Here is a 22940-nt window from a genome sequence, read left to right on the forward strand (position 1 = left end):
CCAGAAAAGAACCTGGAAAACTCTTTTCAACAGATTCATACCTGCCTAAGATCAAGACCGAAAGACACTGACGTTAGAGGTTCCCCTATAAATGGTCCCCCAGATTCCAATGCAGTGAAGCTCAAAGTTGAAAAGTCCTTCTCACATCTTCAGTGTGTGATTCCATTTTTAGTCTTACACTTTCTCGATCATGAGAGGACAACCAAGGATTAAGAGCTCAGTGAAGAAAACACCTACCATAGAAGATGGAAACCGAAAAAAGCAAACAGAAAAAAAAAAAAAAAGGCAACTTGGGAGGAGAGAAAAACTTCAAAATTGTATCATCCTGTTATCAAAAAGAAAAAGGGGAGGGAGAATATATTGCACCTGTGAAACAAAAACAAAATGCCATGAAAAAGAAACATTCAGAGAACATGGAAGAGAGTTCTAAGACACTAAAAATACAATAAGAAAAATGAAAACTTTGATAAATAGGAAGATAAAGTTGAGAAAACCTCTTGGAAAATGAAACAAAATTCAAAGAGATGAAAAACAGAAAGAAAAGTTAGAGCACCATTCCAGAAGGTCTAGCAAATGAGTAATGAGGCAAGATGTCTTCAATGATACAATTCAAGAACATTTTTTAGAACTAAAGAACATAAGATTACAATTAGAAGGAGCTCACAGAAACAGGCACAATGAGCATATCACTGCAAAATTTCAAGACTCTAGGAAAAGTAATTTCCTAAAAACTTTCAGAGAGAATTTTAAAACATTAGATGTAAAGGATCAGAAATATGATCCTTTATCTCCTTTAGAGATAAACACTGAATATTCACAAATGAAGCAGTATGATGCCTGGATTTTGATTCAAAGTAATTGGAAATAGGGTAGGAAGTGGGGGTGGGCTATAGATGCAACGTGATTGGTTATGAATTCATAATTATGTAAGCAGAGTAATAGCTATATGGGGGTCATTCTATTATTCTCTCTTTGTAGATATTAAATTTTTCTATAGTGCAGAAAATTTTTTTAAAAGAATGATAGGAATGGTTTGGATTTTTCAGCAACCCTCCGAACAAAAAGACTATGGAGGAAAGCGTTCAAAATTCTAAAAAAAAAATTTCCAAACTAGAATTCTACACTTAGACAAACTATAAATCAAGTGCAAGAGAAGTGCCTAAGTAGATAGATTGGCCTTAGATGAATCAGCGGCAACCCATCATTATACCAGGAAGTAGGTCAGAGAATTTGGATGCAGATACAGGTAGATTGGTGCATTTGATCATGGAAATATGAGCTAATTCTCATCAAGTCGCTTCTGACTAATTTGCTTTGAGGAACTCATAGTCTATTATTGGATATAGATAATAAGCAAATAATATTTATAGGTACTAAAATAAAATAATTTTGTAACAGAGCTATGCATAATATCTTATGAACCCTAGTCTTATGGCTCAAGAAAGGATCTATGGGGTAGGTGAGGCCTGAGATAAGTCTTAAAGGATGAGTAGTGGTTACATGGTAATACCGACAAAAAAAAGAAAGAAAAAATAATCAAGGTAGAAAGATTGCCATTATCAGAAGAGCAAAGGAATAAAACACCGTGATGTACAGAATATAGCACAGAACCAAGCGCAAGAAAGCATTCAATAAATACGACTGGCATCAACTAAATCACTTAGGTTTTCATGGACTTGGAATATCTAGTGTGACTGGAGGCCGGAGATGAGACCTGAAAGTACTATGCAGCTGTCTGTTATCCAGCATTGGGTTAATCGCTAAGAAACAGCAGAGTCAAGAAACAAGATGCTGAAAACCGTGTTCTGGAAGAGGCATTAAGGATCTGGAAAATTTAGGAAACATGGCAAGATAATAAGTTCCTTAGCATCTTAAATGATTCTCCTACAGCTGGACTGCTGGACCTAGTCTTAGGAATATTCTAGTTGACTCACAGTTGACAAATTATTTTTTAACTAAGATTGAATTTATCCTTGGCTGATATTTCATTTGTTTAATTCAGCAATGTTTATCTTTATTTATTCATTTGCTAGTTCATTCTACAAAAATTTCTAAGCACCTATTTGTATAGACACTTTATATAAAACAGTCCTTGAGGTGTTTGTAGTCCAGTAGGAGAGGCAGATGTTAAAGAAAACATGCACGATTACAGATATAAATGGTTATTTTTATAAAGCACAAGGTACCTGCCAGATGATATACCAGAAGGTCCAAATATTTTAGTACCAATAAAGTCAGTTTCAACCTTAAAAATATTTTCTAAGTACAACAGTAATTTTTAGTGCATGTTATAAACAAAGGACAGGAAAAAAGTTAATTTGGTTTTTGTGTTTGTCCATTTTTAACAAGAACACTAACCACTATTTATCTATTCACGCGAAACTCTAAATTTTTATTCCAAGTAAGTCCTGGCCTATTGGATAGACTTTGAGCATTAGTAAAATAACAGAAGGTACTGCAGGGAAAGCATAAGAACATACAGATTCATTTTCTTTTAAGTTTGAAAAAAAAGAGTCTTTGACTCAAATGGAGCTTCTGTTTGGCGAATTAATGGGTCACCATAACCAAATGATTGTAAGTTACAATTTAACTAAAAACCAGAAGGATAAAAATAGCAAAAACTAAACATATAATATCCTTCTTTCTTCATCTTTGCTTCTGGAAGGTGTGTCTTTCCCAAACTATGAATCACTGCCGCAGACCTTGCAAATTTGTTCCATAAGAGAGAAGTACCAGAAAAGCAGTAATACTCTCATTGTGTGCTTTGCTGCCCGGGAGGGAAAAGGTACACAGTCTGCAGTTTGAATAACTCTCTTTCCCCATAGGTTGCAAAAAAAAAAAAGAAAACTAATGTTAAAAGAGAAATATTCCATGGTGTTTCAACTTCACCTTTCTATAACATTGTAGTGACTATACAAACAGAAGGCAAGATCTTACTGCCTCCTAGCCTTCTTGAAGGAGTCTTGGCTGTTGTCATAACCAACACAATGGCTGAACTTTCAACATGTCAATCCTAAAAAGTAAATGAAAGTATGTTTCATAACGTTTACAGTTATGGTTTATATTTCGGCAACTATAGCTTTTCTATAAGCCTGGAAATAAAATGTATAGGGTTTGAATCTTGAGCCAGAATCAAAATTAAGTTTTTCTCTATTTTTCAAGGCTTAGCTTGATTACTATGAAATTTTACCAAATTTTCAGATCAATAATTGTTATATTAATCAAAAGTTTTTTTAATGTTGTTAAAAGCATATCATTGTCAAATGTCTACTTTATCTCTAATTTTCTTGCATTTTTTAAATATTCTATTTTTATATATTCCTTTGGTTGTTTTATTAAAAAATAAAAATTAATATTGATTTTTTAGCATTTCTTCTAAGGCATTTTTCTTTCTATATATGAAACAAATGTTGCAAACGACAGCGTCTTAAATATTATATATAAATAATTTATGTATCATTTCTTAAATTTGTCTTCCCAATAATAATTGCTTAAGAAATTATGATAACGAATTTGTGAGTGAGATGATTGTTGCTTTGTATTTCTTCAGGCTCTTTTGGCTAATTCAGCATACAGCAGCACCTCCTAGTGGACATTTTTGTATTTCTCAGGGAAAAATCATTTCACTACTTTCCAAAATATGAAATTGTCTTGTTTTAAGGAATATAATCTATATGGATATTTCTTAATATTTCTCTGGTGAGTAAACATGTGCAAATTATAGAGTTCCAATATAAATAATGATAATCAGCCTCAATTACTGAGTATTTAAAGAGAAATATTTAAGATAAGTGTGAAGATATAGTCTGTTTCACATTTAGTATGTCATATTAATTACTTTCTAAAATAGACTCTTTAAGGGAAGCAGAGCCAATGCCTGAATTGCCAGTAACAAAAACTGTCAGAGTTAAGCCATTCATTCTCACTTACATTTCTATATAATAATGGAAAGATGCCTAATAGAGGTAATTGATGCTGTTGTGATAAAACCAAGGCACAAAGTTAAAAATGGTGTATGCTGTCCCGGGAGTTACTACGTAAATGTACTCATATGTAAATTTTAGCAAGGAATAAAAACTACATTAATACCATTATTCTCTCTCTCTCTTTTTTTTTTTTGCCTGGTGGGGTGGATCTGTCTTTCTTTGATTAAACTGGTGGGAGGACCTTACACTCTTGGAAGGCTTATGGTATCCCTTCTAAAATACAATGTGAACCTGTTAGGCTAATATTGTTCCTACTACTTTTCACCACCCTCTCATGGAAAATAATTCTTCGCTGCTATAATACATACAGCGCTTCCCTTCAAATTGATTAGGATTACAGCCGAGACCGGAGCAGCTGTAGGCTTGACCCCACAAACCAAGCTTTGGGGGTTTCATCTAGCTTGTTTCTAGGATCAGAAACACTGGAAATACTCAGGAGTCCGAAAGGTGCAGGAGAAAAGGGAGCAAAGTAGAATCATTTGCCAAAGGTAGAAAAGAACAGACACACTCAGAGGTCAATCATTTAGTCACTAATTTAATTCATCAGACATTTCTCAGTTAACTTCTATATTATAAAGCACTGATCTGGGCACTGTGGATTACATGGCAGGAGTTGGCAAACTGCGGTCAGCTTGTGGCTGTTTTTTGTATGGCCTGGAAGCTAGGGACGAATCTTACATTTTCATAGGTTATTACAAAAAAAAAGCAAAATGAAATAAAACAAAAAGAATATGTGTATTTGGAAAACTTCACTTCTTTCCTTCTATGAGTCCCCTTTACACTCACAGTACTACCACACACTCACAACACTTCTGACACAACAGCTTTGTTGGGGGTTCCCCACACCAAGCAGTTTTCTATAGATAACCACCTGGGTGTCCTACAATTTAACTCAATTCCAATGCTCTCTACCCGAAGATAGCATCAGATCCCATAGGTTAAGAGCTCAGTCCCATGAAACTGCCCCTAATTTGGATGCCAATCACGAGCAGTAGGTCCCCAGGTTATCCACAATCTCTGTCCAACTTGGCTCCAAATCAGAATTCCCACAATCCCGTGCTCAGGTTTGATTGATTTGCTAGAGCAGCTCACAGAACTCAGGGAAACACTTACTTACATTTACTGGTTATTTAGAGGACATGATAAAGGATGCAGATGGACAACCAGATGGAGAGAGGCAGAAGGCGAGGTCTGGGAGAGTCCGAAGTGCAGAAGCTTCTGTCCCCATGGATTTGAGATGTGTCGCCCTCCTAGTGTGAATGTGTTCACCCACCTGGAAGCTCTCCAAACCCTATGTTTTGGGATTTTTATAGAGGCTTCGTCATGTAAGCATGACGAGTTGTTAACTCCATTTCCATCCCTTCTCCCCTCTCTGGAGAATGAGGTGGGGGCAGAGCTGAAAATCTTAAGCTTCTACTCATGGCTTGGTCTTTCTGGTGACCAGCCCCCACCAAGGAGCTCACTCAGAGTTGCTTCATTTGAATAAGAGACAATGCTGTCATAGATCCAGGAATTCACAAGGATTTCAGCAGCCCCATGTCAGGAACTGAAGTCAAAGACTAATTAGAACAAAGATGCTGCTAGCACTCTTAGGAAACTACAAGAATTCTAGGAGCTTTATGCCGGGAAGTGGGGGAGAAACCAACATATACTGTTTTCTATTATTACACAATATGTTGTCTGCAAAGCCTAAAATGTTGATGGTCTAGACTTGCACAGAAAAAGTTTGCTGATACCTGCCTCAAAGAGAGATTTAACCCTAAATGAAGTTAGAGTCTAGAAAAGGAATTAGAACAATAACAATAATAAACACAATAACATAATTTCTTGACCATTTACTTTATGTCAAGCAGCAAGTTAAGTATTACATTCATTGTCTCATTTCATCTTCAAAAAAACCTATGAGATAGTTACAATTATTATCAATATACCAAGGATGTTCCCAAGACTTAAAAAGGTTAATAACCAAGATCACATGAATGACCAGACCTGGGTGGGATTAAAATCCAGGCTGGCCAACCCATTTAATGTATACAAGTTAGAATGACAAAGATAGAAAGTGGTAGGTATCTCAAGAAGCGTAAAAACACAACATGCTGTGGAAAAAGAGGTAACAGAATTTTGAGAGGAATGTTCAGGAAAGATTTCATGGACAAGGCAACTTTTCAGTTGGGCCCTGAAAGATGGCAATGATTTAGATACATGTGACACTGTCGTGTAGGACCACCAACTAGGGAACAGCCTGGAGGCAGAAGCATTGGGGGTGGGGTGGGGGAGGAGCGGGGTGCTTGGGGGAGCAGTGAGTCCTATTTAACAAAAAGAGAATGTATATGAAGGGAGTGCTGGCAGATCAGCAGGAAACCTGGATTAGAGGCAGATCCTGGATGGCAATAAATGCTGAACTAAGGGGAAAAAGAAAATTTAAATAAATGTGACTGAACATCTATGACTAAACAGTTGGCACAATCAGTTCAATGCTCTGGAGGGATTACTCTGACCCAGATGTCTTGGATGATTTAGAGGAAGGAGAACTAGAGGCAGAAAGGTAAATTAGGAGACTGTTAACAGTAATCCAGACCCAAGATGATAACAACCTGAGCCAGAGGGGACACAGAAGGAGCTGGAGAGATGTAAGAAGTGTTGTTGAGGTCTCTACTTCCGTTTTTTCCAAAATTACTAAGTAATGCAAGAGGAAAGGGTAAACGGCCTGGCAACAACACCCTCCTGCTTCCACAGGCCCCCTCAGGCTAAACTGTGCTTTTTCCTGACACCGTTACTCTAATTTATTCCCAGCCTGTGCGTCCACATACTCATGTACACACACACACACACACATGTTTTAAGAATTAAAGGTCCCAGTGTTGGTACTCTTGATAAAGTCATCACTTAATATTTATTTTAATGGAATTTCATCTGAATAAAAATGTCCATGGTTGAGGACTGAGTGGGGAGGTGCAGGAAATAATGCCCACACAGTGTGATTTATCAGGTCTACAATCCACAGGAATTGTCGTAAAAGAGTGGTGACATCTGTAACAGATCAACAGCTCAAACTCCTTGACTCCCTGACTCGAAGCTTGTATTCCTGGCCTCCTTTGCTATCATTGATTCATCTAGTCTGATTCCCAGCCGCGAGCTTGGGCTTCTTTCTGCCCTATTGTGCCTTTGAATCCCAAGTCCACTGCCCTCAATGCGTGAATCATCACTGAGCCCACTAGGAATGATTACAGTGGAGGAAGCAAGAAGGATTGTTAGAGGAGCTATTCTGGGGCCTTCTTGTTATTCCCCGGACAACACTTATTTCAATTCATGATTTACAAGGCAGCAGCTGTGCTTCAATTTCTCCTGTAAGGCTAGCTACCAAGAAATATCACTAATTAAAACAGACAAAAAGAGACCACAAATTGCTTTACCAGTTACCACCAAGTCCATAGTCTAGATTACAACCAAATCTTAAAAGTGTTTTGCTGGTCAATTGCATCATTTTTTAGAGTCTATTTGAAGACCTAAAGCAGGTGATGTTTTCGGCCCAGATCCAGGGTTTAAAACTTGTATAATATAATGTAAGCTTACCTACAGTTTTATGAGAATTTCTGGTTTTTTTTAAAGCTGGACCGTATGCTGTCACCCTTCATTTTCAAAGACCATATTTTTTATGATGGTGTTTCCCACATATACTTCCCACTGTCAGCAACACCCACCCTGAGTTATTTATAAACTGCTGTCAAACTCTCAAAACTTTTCCGCCTCACAGCATACTGAACTTGATTCTTTCCTCTCTCTTTCTTTCACTGTGGCTGGAGAAACAGATGATCACAAAGCTTAGAGAGGCCCTTGAGGATTTGTGCGGTAGGAGAGAGCTCGTGAGGAGAAAGAAGGGATTGCAGAGCAGAGAAACAAAAACAGTTCCAGGCAAAATGGCTTTACACGGGCGTCATTCCATCATGTGATAACTCAGTGCAAACCTGTAAGAGAGGGCTGGCAGCAGGCCGCATTGCAGGGCTGGTCACTGCAAAAGAGTGATGGTTCCTGAAGACTGTCACAAGACTTTGTCCTTCCTCTTCAAAATGCTGTCAAGAAACTTCTTTGCCAATGAAGACATCCTTGGGCCACTGAAGGAGGCATAGAACAAAGGTTTTCTCTCCTTTGTATCTGGAAGACTTGAGTTCTAGTTTGGATTTTACTAACAGCTAAATGTGTGGCCCAGAGTAAAATCATTTAGTGTGTATGAGTTCCAGCTATGGTTTATGAATAAGGATGGGATCTGAGTAAATAATCCCCCTGGTCCTAAAATTCCCTGGGCCTGTAATCTATCAGTGTATCTGGTAGCCGCGGTGGACGTGCAGGTCTGGTGCAGCCATTCTTCTAAAGCTTCTATTGTCTAGTCACGTCTATAATCCGGCCAAGTCCTAGAGCTTGCGAGATTAACACGAGGCACAAAATAACTGCGTGTCATCAGAAACGAAGAGTTTGCAAAAGACATTTCCCTCTGACTAAATTAAATTTCACTGCTCAAAAATAATAAAATGCTATAGAAAGAAAATATCAATGCCACCACAAATCAACAACAGAGGAACAGCTCTAGAAAACATCTGGAAAATAGCCTTAAGTTAACAAACCACAGATAAAATGTTTGATTTCTCAGTCACTGATGTTACTAACTGCAAAAGCAGTTAAAAGGTCTTATGAGGAGTAATATCTTGGCCCTGGATGAACGGCAAGAAAGCCAGCTGTTTGCACTTGCTCTATAACAAGTGCCAATGTACATATCGTAATCCACATGGTCTGTGGAGGTTGGAACAGCAAAACGCACAGTGTGATGGAAAGTCCTGATTGGGCAGGAGTGATCAGACTTCTGGGACTAAAGAAAAGGCAAATGCCTCTTTTTACAACAGTCTACTTCCAGGGCAACTTCCTCGCGAAATGTTTCTTGCTGTATATTCATTCATTTGCTTTTACTAGAAATTTATATCATGGCCTGGAAAGAACTTGTATTTCCAGGCAAGAGTCCCTCTAAACCATAACAGATGTTGGAAACACTCTGAGTCTGGCCAAAAAAAAAAAGGGGAGGAGATATCAGCAAGGACTCTATCAGTGACAGACAGAAAAAGGAGGGGCCAGAGATGAGTGGACAGGAAGAGAGATAAGCGTGATAAAACAAGGTAATGTGAATCCTTCAAACTTCTCACCTCAAAGGACTCACCAGAGGATTATATTATGAGATTTTGAAAGAGACTAAGGTAGAATTGCAAACAGAGGAAAAAGGAGGGAGTAGTCAGACCATGAGACAATATGTTTATTGCAATGCTTCTTGGACACCCACTGAAGTTAGCACTTTGGCATTTAAAAGGAAAAGGCCAGTAAGTTTGCTATCATTCATTCAACGATTCATTGTTGAGCTCCTTAGTATGTATCAAGAAAGCTTCTAAGTTCAGATGAGAGAATAATAATAAACAAACAGACATGGTCTGTGTGGAAGACACATGAATCAGGTAATCTCATGAATAAACGATCGGTTACCACCTACAATAAGTATTATGAAAACAAATAAAAAAAGATATGTAGAAAAGCTGTTTCTTCTCTTTCCTGTATCTATACACTAGAAAAATAGATAAAAATCAAATAACCACAAAAACAAATATAAAATTGCATCTGTTTTGGGTGTTCCAAGGAGAAGCAAATGGTTTTATGACAGAATAATTAGAAGCTTTGACCTTGTCAGAGATAAAAGATGGCTTCCTTGAGGAATGGCTATTTGAACTCTTATCATAAGGGTGAGTGGCGTTTAACCCGGGAAAGGAGGGTCTGGGATGGAGGTGGGGAAGTGTTCCCTAAGAAAAGGTCAAAAGAAATGGAGTGGTCAAAGCTGCGAGGCCAGAGCTCAGGAGTAGAGAGCCTCACGTGGAGCCGCTGCAAACTGAAACTAGAAAAAAACATAAGAGCAAAATTTAAAGGAATCAAGGTCATTAAGGAGTTTTGTCTTCATTCTCGAAGCATTAAAGGGTTTTTATTTGGGGCTAACAAAATCGGATTTGGTGTTGAGAAGGTCGCTTCAGCTGTAGTGTGTAGAATGGGTTACAGGAACAAGAATGGATGCAGATAGACCAGTCAGGAGATAATTTCTGTAGTCCGAGTGATAGAAGGTAGCAGCTTGCACCCGGGTGGGGTGACGCGAAGGACATGGAGTTTTGGGGAGACTCAAAGCCTGTACAAAGAAAGTGTGTTAGGCTGTGACTGGGTGGAGGGAGGTGCTAACAGTCCCGAGAAGCCACACTTTTCAAACTAGAATTTGCTCTGAATGCAGAATGCAGAAAGAAGGCTCTGGCACTCTAAGAAACAACCAAAGAAGCTACCGTGTCCTTTCTTGTCCACATGGCTTCCTGGTGTTAGGCAATCGTGCTGAAAATGATGACGTGGAAGGAGGGAACAATACATGGGGGCCCGTACTTCCTTTTCCTTTTAGTTCATCCTTATTCATTAGAAGCTGAAAGTAGAGAGTATTAGTAGGACTGCACATATAAATAAGTGGGGGAAAAAATTGAAAAAAAAAGAGTTGAGTTAGTCATGGGCAGCATTTTCTCTCTTATTAAGAACGGAGTACATATGCATGTAGAAACTAAAAAGTACAAATTGTGCAATTTGGGTGACTCCTCAAGTTAAATGCTCTTATATTTGCATTAAACCAGTATTGCATAATATAAAGATGAATGGTAAAACTCATACTAATAATTAAAATTTTTAATTTTTCTGTTTTTAGAGTGACATTAAATAAAAATAATGGAGAAAGAGACCATGAAGCAAAGGGAAAACATTTTAGTACCTTCGATAACACTTTTTCCCTGCTCCCAAATTATGTAGCAGGCCGTACGTAATACATTCCTTACTAGTTTGTAATTGGCTATTTATCTGCTTTATATCTACTAGTTTGCCCCCACTGATGAATATATGAAAGGTAGAAAAGAAATATAAAATAAAAATAAATCTGGACATAGGTAAGGAGAAGCTTTACCTCAAAGGATTATTGCGGTAGGAGAAGGACTATTGCAGTGGAGAGAATGTCCTGACCATACGATGTGCAGATGTCGCAGTGGTCCTTATGAGAAGAGGGTTTTGGACGCAGTGTGTGTGCACATAGGGAAGACTGCATGAGGACACAGAGAGAAGGCACCATCTGCAAGCCACGGAGAGAGGCCTCAGAGGACACCAGCCCTGCTCGCATCTCGATCTTGAACTTCTACTCTCCAGAACTGTGAGAAAATTAATTCTGTTGTTTAAGCTCCCTGATCTGTGCTATTTTGTTATGGCAGACTAATATAATCTTCTTATTTTTCAGATATTTTATATATTTGTATACAATTCCTTTGTCAGATATATGAATAGCAAATATTTTCTACTCGACTGACTTGCCTTTTCATTTTCTTAATGGTGACTAAGAATAGAAGTCTTTGATCTTCATGAAGTCAAATTATTTAATTCTTTCATGACTTGTGCTTTTGTAAAGTCATTTCTAACTCTTCCCTCTGCCTCATTATATCAGCCAAGGTCCAATCAGGAAACAAAAACCACACCAGTTACTTAAACAGAAAAGGGTAATATAAACTATTGTTAAGTAGTAAAACGTGGTGAACCACTAAAAGAAATAAAAGAGGAATCTAAGAAATATAGAAATAGCAACTGCATATGGCCACTACTGCCTCTAAAGCCAATAAAGAAAGAACGGGGAAGGAAATTCTGAAATTCTAAGTAGGCATCTCTCCACCAAGGCTGATTTGCAGACCTCCAAGGAGAGGTGTGGCTGCCACAGGAACCTTCAGCCTGCTGGTGGCTGTGGAACTGCTGGAGGACACGAGCCAGGCAGCCCACAGCTGGATGACAGAGAAACGCGATAGAGGCCACAGACCTCAGCTGGTCAGCAGGACTCACTGACCACAGCTCAAGTCTCAAGATACGTACTGGTTAATTGAAACACTCCTAGCAAGAGAGTGGGGAAAGAGAAGAAAAGGGAACTCCTGACCAGGAAGACCGAGAGAGAGCCAAACAGGTAAGAGGTAAAACAGGAAAGTGGAGAGTAGCAGAACCTGAGTGTTAATGTCTAATGCTGCTAAGGGAACTACCTTAGTACTGGTTTTTTTTATATTTGCAGTTTCTTCTACGAGATTTTCTCTCCTAGCTCATCTTCATCTAATCCTATTTAACCTTTATACCTTCCAATATCAATCTAACTATCTCCTCTTCTGGATGTCTTCTCAAAGCCGCCACTTTCCACCCCACCCCCAACATGTTTAGGTGATCCTTTGCCAAATGACTTGCACTGACCCTGGTGATGAAACCTGAGCTCCTTGAAGTAAGAAATTATGTTTTATTCCGCATCGTATCTCCAGATCATAACACACTTCTCAGCATGCTGTTAGCATTTCAGCATTTGATAAAGTTTTCTTTTTAATCTAAATAAATTGCTCTCCTTTGTCTATTCCAAACCACTTTACTTATACTTCTGTCATGGAATTTATTACCTATTATTATTTTTGTATGTTGTTTTCTCTCCCAAAGAAACTATTAGCTCTTACTAATCTCTGTGTTCCTGTGGTTTACAAGCACTGCGCTTTACACAGAGTAAGAATTTTCTAAATATTTGCTATATTAAATGTCACCAAACTCATAAAAGGTGATTATATTGTAGTAAAACAGATTTTATGATTGGCTTATGAACTGATTCTGAAGACATTTCCTTTTATAACTTTGTCAGAAGGCATGCAAGAAACTTGGGGATATTGATTTAAACTCATTTGGCTGCAAGAAACAAATTAACTTTACTAGACGGGAGGGGAGATTCCTGTTATGAGGAGGAGGACGGCTGCCGAAACTCTGGCATGGGCTAGACTCAGATACTTAGCCTCTGGTGGGGACATTCTATGTCACTCCTCTCTGTGCTTCCACTCTGCTTCAGTCCTCTCACTCACTGCGATCTTTCACTCATTCCTTCATCCTTTTCCTCCTTTCTTCACCGATAACAGTGATGGCATTACGAGGCAGTGGAGGGGAATGCTGTCCATAGCATTCTCTAAGGTTGGTAATGGCCTTGGACAGCTCCAGAATTTGCAGCTTCTCCATTCAAGAGATTCTACACTGAGACTGGATTATCTTATTCAGTCCCAAATCAAGAGTAAAGAGACTCTGATTTCCCCAGTTTGTGTCAAGTGGCTACACCTAGTTCAATCAACTGTAGGGTCATGCAGCAAAAGCATGGCTAAAAGTTATCCCTATACCTATGAGTGTAGGGGTATAGGAGATAGAGGTTAAGAAGGAAAGGAAACTATATGGAACTAGACAGATGGAGGCTAATACATTATCTACTACACTGAGCCACCCAGGTCAGAGTTTAAAAGGAGAAAACCAGGTTGAGGCGGTCAAGGTTGGGGGTTGGGGAGGGGGGATGTGGAGGGTCCTACAGAACTGTAGGGCTGGCCCCAAATTAAATACTCAGCAATACAGTGTACGTAGGATAGATTCAGGTTTGATGTGACTTGGTGAACATGAAGGGCCTAGAACTCATTCCTAGTCACATAAAATATGACCACTTATGGGGCTGGGCCCCTTCAGTGGCTTCCGTCTTGTTCGGTAGTGGCTTGCCAGTTGGTGAAGCATTGGGGCTGGGGACAAATGGAGGTTTATGATTTCTGGTGTGTTTTTTGTACTAAGAACATATCATTACCCAAACTAACTGCTTTAAAGGCAGCATTTATTTATGTAGCTAAACATATTTTGGTATGAAAAAAATTCATTTCATTATATTTTATCACGTCTCATATCACTTGTCATATATTTATCATAAGAGGAAACAGCATTGAGCAAGCCATATATTTAATGTCTCGTTTGCTTTACTAATGGAAAAATGGCAAAGGAAATTAACTACAAAAAAATGAAAACCTGAATTTTCTGATCTACCCTGCTGTCAACTATCAACTGTTAACTACTTTTCTGGAATCATGTGAACTTTTGTGAACTGAACTCATAATTCATTAACCAGAAAGTGTCCCATGGCCAATCTAAACACCAAGTGCAATCTAATCATGTGCTGAAAGGCAGAGCGCTAGGACTGCTCAGTGACTACAGGTTGCTTTTTCTCTGCCACACACATTCTCCAACTACATCTCTGCCCTAGCACTTTAAGGATGCAGTAGATTCTTAATGTTGAAATTTTAAGTGTAAGAGAAATAGGATTCTAGAAATAGAAATGGATGTAGATACAGAAATGGATGTAGATAAGTCGGCCCATGGTGCTGGAATTGTTTATGAAGTGGTATATGCTATATAGAATGTGGAGCTGAAGGATTCTAGCAGAACTGATTAAGAAATATTTTTATTACTTCGGTTCCATATCATTCTAGTTTGTAATCCAACACGCTAAAAATTGTTCCCCTTTCTAACTAGCAAGAAATAAACTGTTCTTTATCCACTTAATTTTTATATTCCCATTCATTCCTTTCAGAGCACATCTACACATCGTCCACCAGATGGCAGTGGAAGCCCACTGACGCTTCATGCCACAAAGGAGAAGGCGGGACTTTCTAACCTCTTTAAACTTAATTATAAAATTGAAGAGGTCTGGTACATTCTAGAGCCGCAAATATTGGGTTTTTAAAAGCATAATACAAAATTCGTTTTTGAAACGTATATTAATGACAGTATTTTTAGTAATCTAACTAGATTACATTTTCTGGTGATTTTTTAATGAAACAAAATGGTTCTGAACACCACTGCCTGGGTGTTAAGATATTTTTTTAAGTTCTCAGTTATCTTATTGAAGCTTTTTGGCTGGAGAGGAAATAGAAAGTGGCATTCTTCAGTATGCTTGAAAACTTACACTTTTTCATACCCAACTGAGGCATACAAGAGAAAGTGTTCTTAATGGACATCATCAGCTGTTATAGACTGGATCGGCTACTCTTGTACCTGGATTTATAGAGTCTTTCAGAGAATCTTTCCTTCTTGCTGTATGATCTCCCCTATTTCTCATCCCACTCACTGAATTATTGAGATAATTGTGATCTTAATTTCTTTTTCAGATTTCTCCTCCACATAATTATTTTTAAATGTCTATTATTTTATGGGAATAATGTACTTAAAACAATGGCTGGTTCATAGTAGGTGCTCAACAATTGTTATTTTTACTTCCAACTTTTACCTTATTTTGAAAGTGAGCACATGACTTAATTATAGTGATTTGTGTACCGTTGTCATCATTTGTGCCTAACAATCATGGAACAAAATTATAACTATGCCTTTTGTTTATATATGTGCAGATTAACTATCAAAATTTCTATATTTTGTATCATTAAAATTTTTTGTTGCTTTAGCCTAGTTGACTGATTACAACAACATAATACACACACACACACATACACACACACACACACCCCAAGTGTTAGCTAAACCCAGAGCCCAGAGTGTGTCTCAAAGCACATATTTTCCATATTTCAGTTGATGGAATTTTCTCTGATTTTTCTCTGCCCTTCATTATGGACAAAGTACATGGATTATACGACCTGGTATCAGCTATACAACTCATAGCTCCATTGGAGTTCCATGGAAAACAAAATAAGAACTCTTTTTGTCTTGGAAATTCCACTTCAGTCATATATCATCAGTCTCCTAGATCTAGGAAATAAGAACAGGTAGGCCTATAAATGCCTTTTAAATTAACTTTGTGCAAATTACCATTGGGCACCATATAACCCAGTGCCTGTGGGGCATCTCATTCAAAGATAATGAAACTATAAATAAATAAAATCAAAAATGAAAGAGGAGAGGTTACTGTGGACACATAGAAATACAAAAGACTATACAAGAATACTACGAAAGACTATCTGCCACCAAATTTGATAAGCTGAAAGAAATAGACAAATTCTTAGAAATGCATAACCTTCTTAGAATGAGCCATGAAGAACTGAAAGACCCAAATAAACCATCAACAGTAAAGAAACTGAAACAGCAACCAAATACCTCTCAAAGAACAACCTCCAAGACCAGATGGTTTCACTGGTGAATTCTACCAAACCTTCAAAGAAGACTTAATACCTTTGATTCGCAAACTCTTCCAAAACACTGAAGAAGAGAGAATATCTCTAAGTAATTTTACAAGGCCAACAATACCCTGAAACCAAAACCTGGCAAGGACAACACAAAAAATGAAAATTAACTCAAAATGGATTAAAGACTTAAACATAAGACCTGAAACGATAAAATACATAGAAGTAAAAACAGGTACTAAACTATGGACGTTGGTCTCAGAGGGAAGAAAAAACAAAAATAAATGAATAGAACTACATCAAACTAAAAAACTTCTGCACAGCAAAAGAAATCTTTAAGAAAACAAAAAGGCACCAAGTGAATACAATATTCGCAAATGATACCTATGATAAAGGACTAACATTCAAAATATATAAAAAACTTATACTACTCAACAACAATAACAAAAATCCAATTAAAAATGAGCGAAGGACCTGAACAGACATGTCTCCCAAGAAGACATGCCAATGGCCAACAGATATATGAAAAGATGCTCAACTTCACTAGCTATTAAAGAAATGCAAATCAAAACTACAATGAGATACCACTCCACACCTGTTAGAATGGCTACTACCAATAAGACAAGAAATAACAAGTGTTGAGATGATATAGAGAAAAGGGAAGTCTCATAAATTGCTAGCGGGAATGTAAATGGGTTCAGCTTCTATGGAAAACAGGATGGAGGTTCCTCAAAAAGTTAGGAATAGAGCTACCATATGGCCCAGCAATCCCTCTTCTACATATCTACCTGAAAATTTTGAAAACGCTTATTTATAAAAATATATATACCCCTATGTTCATTGCAGCATTATTCACAGTAGCTAAGACATGGAAACAACCTGTGTCCTTTGATAGGTGATGGGATAAAGAAGATGTGGTATATATATATATATACAGTAGAATGCTACTCAGCCATAGGAACGAATGAAATACTGCCATTTGAGACAACATGGATGGTTCTTGAGAGTATCATCCTGAGTGAAATAAGTCAGATGAAAAAGGACAAGAATCATATGATTTCACTCACATGTGGGATATAAAACAGAAAACAACAAATGAGCTAACAAAACAAACAAACTCATAGACACAGGCAATAGTATGGTTGTTTCCAAAGGGTACAAGGGGTCGGGGGAAGATGAAGAAGATAAAGAGGGACAAATATATGGAGACAGAAGGAGACTAGACTTTGGATGATGAGCATACAATGCTATATGCAAATGGCGAATTATAGAATTATAGCTCAAAACTTATGTAATGCTATTAACCAATGTTATCCCAATAAATTTAATTAAAAAATAAATAAAAATGCGAACTTATAAAAAACAAAGAAAAGACTAGTTTTGATAAATAATAAAGATCTTTATTATGTTTCCTTAAAGATGTAATACAGAGGTTGTTCACAGAAAATATAAAACTAAAGCTTCCTACAATACCTCTAAATATCTTTCCTCTCTCCAAAGTTCCCCATGCATGACAGCTAAAATTCTCCTTCTCCTCTTTCAATCCCCCAAGCCCTCCATGTTGTTCTGTCACTTTTGCTTCTATTTTGTTCACTAGCTTCTTCTCACATGGTGCAAAATTGAGAAGCTATCATTTCTTGTGTCACTGTCCCTCGGCCACACAAAGAGAATAGAGGCCTCCCTGTACTACTTCTCTTCTAGAGTGTAGATTTTTCTCTTCCTGAATGTTTTTCTCAAGAGAAATTTTCTCATGATGAATTTCTGGGGAATAACTTTCCCCACTTTGTTATATTTAAAAGGAGAAAATCTCATGGGAGCAGTTCCTGTTTAAAATCATCCTGTCCTTATTAAGTCTCTTGTAGCTCAAGCCCTATAATATGCAAACTTGCTGGAGTGTAAGAAGGACTTGTTTTAGCCTTTATACAACTGTATACAGGAATCTATTTGGTATATCCACTTTTCATTAGTGAAAAAAATTTTTTTTACAACAAAAAATCTTTTTGATAGAGATTATAAAGCAAAAAAATCTACTTCAATCCTTAAACGAAATACAGAAGAAAGGACAGATCCAACAGGGAGGACATTTTGTTAGTTTGCTAGGGCTGCCATAACCTAATACCACAGACAAGGAGGCTTAAACAATAGAAATTTATTTTCTCAGTTATGTAAGCTAGAAGTTCAGGATTAAGGTTTCAGCAGGTTTGGTATCTTCTGAGGTCTCTCTTCTGGGCTTGAAGATGGCTACCTTCTGACTGAGCTCTCACATGGCCTTCCCTCTGTGCTCATGTCTGTGTCTTAATCTCCTCGTACAAGGACACCAGCCATATTGGATTCGGGCCTACTCATATGACCTCTTTTTACCTTAGTTACTTCTTTAAAGGCCTTATCTCCAAATACAGCCACATTCTGGAGTATTAGGGGTTAGGGTTTCCACATAACAGAGAATTAAATTATATTGGAATTATAGTTGGATATGCCTTAAGGACTATAAAGGTATTAATAGAAGTTTCTATAATTACTGAAAATATTAACTAAATGAAACCCAAATGGCAAATCGAATGACAGGTTATGGAATCTGAAGTTGGAAGTTTAGAGCACAGGTAATTGAACTTCCTTACCAATGTGGGGATACCATTTGTAGGATTCCAGCTTCCTCTACTTGAACATAGTTTGTGTATCAAAATTAATTCATTTGTCCTTGTTCTGTCATCTAAACCAACATATTTGTCACTCTTTAGAAGGCAGCTTTCAAATATTTTAGGAAGTTTATTATTTGCCCATGATCTTATCTTCTGTATCTAACCTCCCACTCCCAATTCCTTGATATTTTTTAAATGATATTTAAACATCTTGCCATCACAGTGGTTTTTAAAAAGTGTGTCCTCTCTGAATTAGCACATTCAACATTTTTTTTCCCCCCTCTGGCTTTTTTGGAAAAGAGAATTGTGTTTCATACAATTGATTTTTCTCATGTATTTAAAGTTGATCCTCAACTAGTAAAAAAAATTAAGTAAATCCTCTGTAATACAGAAATATCCCTTTTTATGATGCTTTAACTTCCGTAGTTTCATAAATAAAAATAAATCGGCCATCTACGGCAACAGCATGTCAACTTCACCTGCCCCCAGGAGATGGCACTGATGATTGTACACAGGAGTTGTAGTCTAGGTTAGTGCTTCCCAGCCCCTTCATGGCATCACAGCTGGAAAATAAGACTATTTTTTTTTTTTTGTGGGGCAAAATAAACCAGGGTATGGCAGCCAAAGAAGACTAGCCTAGGGTCCCCTGAAGGAACCCCTGGCTGTCCCAAGGTCTGAGGGAGGACTGATGTTTTGGCACCTTTTAATGCAGGGCAGCCCACGGCATGCCCTGATGTGTTGGTTGGGAAGTTTTAATCTAGGTCATCTACTTATTAATTTTGACCCTACAATAAGTTTACATTTTTTAAATTTATTTATAAATATTAATGCCAACATTGATGTCAGTGAAAGAACAGTGAGAATTCTGAAGCTATTCTGAATAAAAAGAATTTGAAGATGATAAAAGCAGAGATCTGAAAATGGAAATTCATAATAATTATAGTGGGACAAACCACTTGAAAGTAGAAACAGTTCTGAAGAGTGAATCAAAGCATGCCATTAAGAAAATGACATTGCAATGGACTAAACCATGTTCCCCCAAAATTTATATGTTTAAGCCGTAACTCTCCATCTGACTGTATTGGAGATAGGGCCTTTAAGGAGGTGACTAAGGTTAAATGAGGTCACGAAGGTGGAGCCCCGATTTGATAGAACTGGCATCCTTACAAGAGGAGACGAGAGAGAGAGAGAGAGGGAGAGAGAGAGAGAGAGAGGAGAGAGAGAGAGAGAGAGAGAGCAGAGGAGGGAGGGAGAGTGGGAGAGGGAGAGGGGAGAGGGAGAGGGGAGAGAGAGAGAGAGAGAGAGAGAGAGAGAGAGAGAGGAGAGAGAGAGAGAGAGAGAGAGATCTCTTTCTGCCATGTGAAGACACAGTGAAAAGGCAGAGATCTGCAAGCCAGGAAGACAGCTCTCACTGGAACCCAGCATGCTGGCATCCTGGTCTTGGACTTCCAGTATCCAGAACTGTGAGAAATAAATGTTTGTTGTTTAAGCCACCCAGTCCATGGAATTTTATTATGGCAGCCTGAACTAGCACACCATTTTTCAACAACAAACAATAATCAGTGAGAGAAAAAGTAATCCACAAAGTGGAAATACTGTTGAATGTGTGTCATGATGATCACTGTCGATATCTAGCTCCTATTAACCCATTAGGAGGTGGTTCATTATCTAAAGGCCTAAGAAAGTACTGCCTCTATAGAAAGCCAGGGAAATGTCAGGCCCATTTTAACTTGTACCACATCACCATGAGTGGTAGCAGGTTTTGGGAATACACTGCGGCTGCTAAGTGGTCCTCTTAGAATCATCAAGAAGAACCATTTCTTTCTCAAAGGACTTCCAAGTGTAAATAAAAAGATGCCCTTGGGAACCTTGCTACTCAGAGTGTGGTCCATGAAGCTCAAGCAGCAGCGTCACCCAGGAGCTTGCTAGAAAGACAGAATATCAGGCCTCCCCAACACCGCCAAATCAGAATTTGCATTTTAACAAGATCCTCAAGTGATTCGCATGCACATTAAGGTTTGAGAGGCACCACTTTACAACGTATATAGGCCAAAAAAAAACAAAAAAAAAGAGTAAGCTTGTTTGTAAAGCCGCAAAGTACTGGCTCACCTTTCTGTTTGGTAGCTATGCAGATGTAGCCTAAGAGGGCAACCTCTTCAAGTTACTCTGGACTTGTGACTATTGGGACTTGTAAACAATGGCGCTTTGGGAACCTAACCTGTTCATATGTAAAATACTTTCTAAGATATCCTGCTGTCTTCTCGAACAGTACAGAGCATAATTTAGTTTTTCCTCGTAATTGATAGACAAAGCTATAAATATCTGTATATATACAGTGATACCCTAAAGAGCTTTTAAGTTATTTAATAGGTGCTCAGTAAATGAGAGTTCTCTTCATTCAATTCCCTTCAGAATACCACGTTAGAAATTCTCAGATGGCAGAGACTTGTGGGTTGTTTATCCTATTCCCAGCGAGATATATAGGATCATTCAGCTTATTGCTTCAGACTGCTATGCATTTTCAGTTCTCCCATTTTTCCAGTTTTCTTGTCTTTCTTGTACTTATTCTGCCAACTAATAGTGATCGTGGCTCTCAACAGGTCTGTATCAACAGCATTTCCTTCCTTTGCCTTGTGATTTATTTCTTACCTGATGTGAGCTGGGTAAGTGGATAACTACGGAAATTACAGTATATTTAAAATAACAGCCAAATACTCTTAAGTGAGAACTTGAGAGAATGTCCTGGAAGTGCATGCACTGTTGTACATAGGTTAGCTATGTGATAATTATTTGCCTAATAATGCCATCCTCTTTTTAAGATCTTTGTTGTGTCAGACAGTTGGGACTTCAATGACAGTTACATGACATCAACATAAGTGATAAAATAATATAAATTTAGTGAAACTATTTCTTCCTATCTAGTGGACTCAAAATGCAATAATGGAAAGAAAAGATTCACAAGGAATAGAAGAAAAAAATAAGATAGCAAGTTTGTAGGGAAAAAAATCAAGAAATCCAAATATAAGTCAATATGAATATATGTAAAAGATCCTGCACAGAATCTTTGGGGATAGATTACACTTTATTCATCTGTGTATTCCCAACACCTGGCCTACTAAAAATATAATGTGCAAATATAACAGATAAAGGAGAAGAAGAAAATTGTTTCTTCTTTATTGGGAGAGGGACAACTAATAGAGAATGTCACTAAAAGACAAAGGTGTTCTACAAAGTCAAATATGACTTAAAAACTAGATAATTTAAAAACTGGCTGAGGAAGATGGGGAGCAAGGCAACAACAAAGAAATGGACTATCATTTTGTGAGACAGAGATAGGTGTTCAGTTGTCTAAGGTTCCCACAACTCCCGTTATAGAGAATATGAATCCTAAGTTGAAGGTAACAAATAGTGGCATTCTGTGTCACAATTTGACACAGAAAAATGACCCTCTTGTACCTGTGACAGAGCTTAATTTCAATGATAGCACACTTTTCCAGGGAACACAAACTGGGCTTTGGCATCTGCCTCAACACTGCTTATCAATCAAAATTGACACAGGACCTGTCATACTTGACATTCCTGGCACTATAATCACACATCTATAAACTATCATTTTTAATGACTGGCAAAAGATTGGAGAGATATTCTGAAGGACCATCATGTCTCAATATAAAAAAGAATGAACCAATTCAAAAGTGTAACCACACACAAGCTTCATTTTATTTAATATAGTTTTTTCTGATTCAAGCTGGTTTTGCCCCGATAATGGCATTGTGACCTGCTTGCTTTTTCCACCCTCTCTCCCTGTATGCCTGCTTCTTTGTTAAGCCTTAAAACATAAGACTTATCAAGACTCAGATCTAGTCATAGGGACAATAACTTTTGATTACACTAAGGATAACATCTTAGCTTTAGATGTGTTTCAGCCCCAGGCCCATTGAGGCAGAACAACAACACCACGGGACCAGACGGGATGGCACCAGGCTGATTCCAGAACTGAACACAATGATCAATTACCCCAACTCCCTTAGTTTCCATGACGACTGATTTTTCCTACATAATCTGTACTCCTGAGACTCCCAGGGGGCCAGGTTTTTGAGAGTATTAGCTCGTCTCTGTGACTTGCAACTCCATGAAATACCTGCCTGTATCTCTTCTTTGACTTGCGATCAGGCAAACAGACCCTTTTTGTTCTGGTAACAACAGTAGTGGTCCTCAAATTTTCCCATACATCAGAATCACTGGGAGAGCTTGCTGTTGGGCCCCACCTCCGGCATTCAGTAGGT

General features: G+C 37.9%; 1 long non-coding RNA gene across 1 annotated transcript; it reads left to right on the plus strand.

The window, feature by feature from the left end:
- Positions 1-11355: 11355 nt before the first annotated feature.
- On the plus strand, positions 11356-15340 carry LOC120591181 (uncharacterized). Its single transcript, XR_005649855.1, has 2 exons — positions 11356-12027; positions 14476-15340. It is a non-coding gene; the product is annotated as an uncharacterized LOC120591181 (long non-coding RNA).
- The last annotated feature ends 7600 nt before the right edge of the window (positions 15341-22940 follow it).

The sequence above is a fragment of the Pteropus medius genome, unplaced genomic scaffold, assembly GCF_902729225.1.
Source record: "Pteropus medius unplaced genomic scaffold, Ma_sr-lr_union100, whole genome shotgun sequence".
Lineage (NCBI taxonomy): Eukaryota > Metazoa > Chordata > Mammalia > Chiroptera > Pteropodidae > Pteropus > Pteropus medius.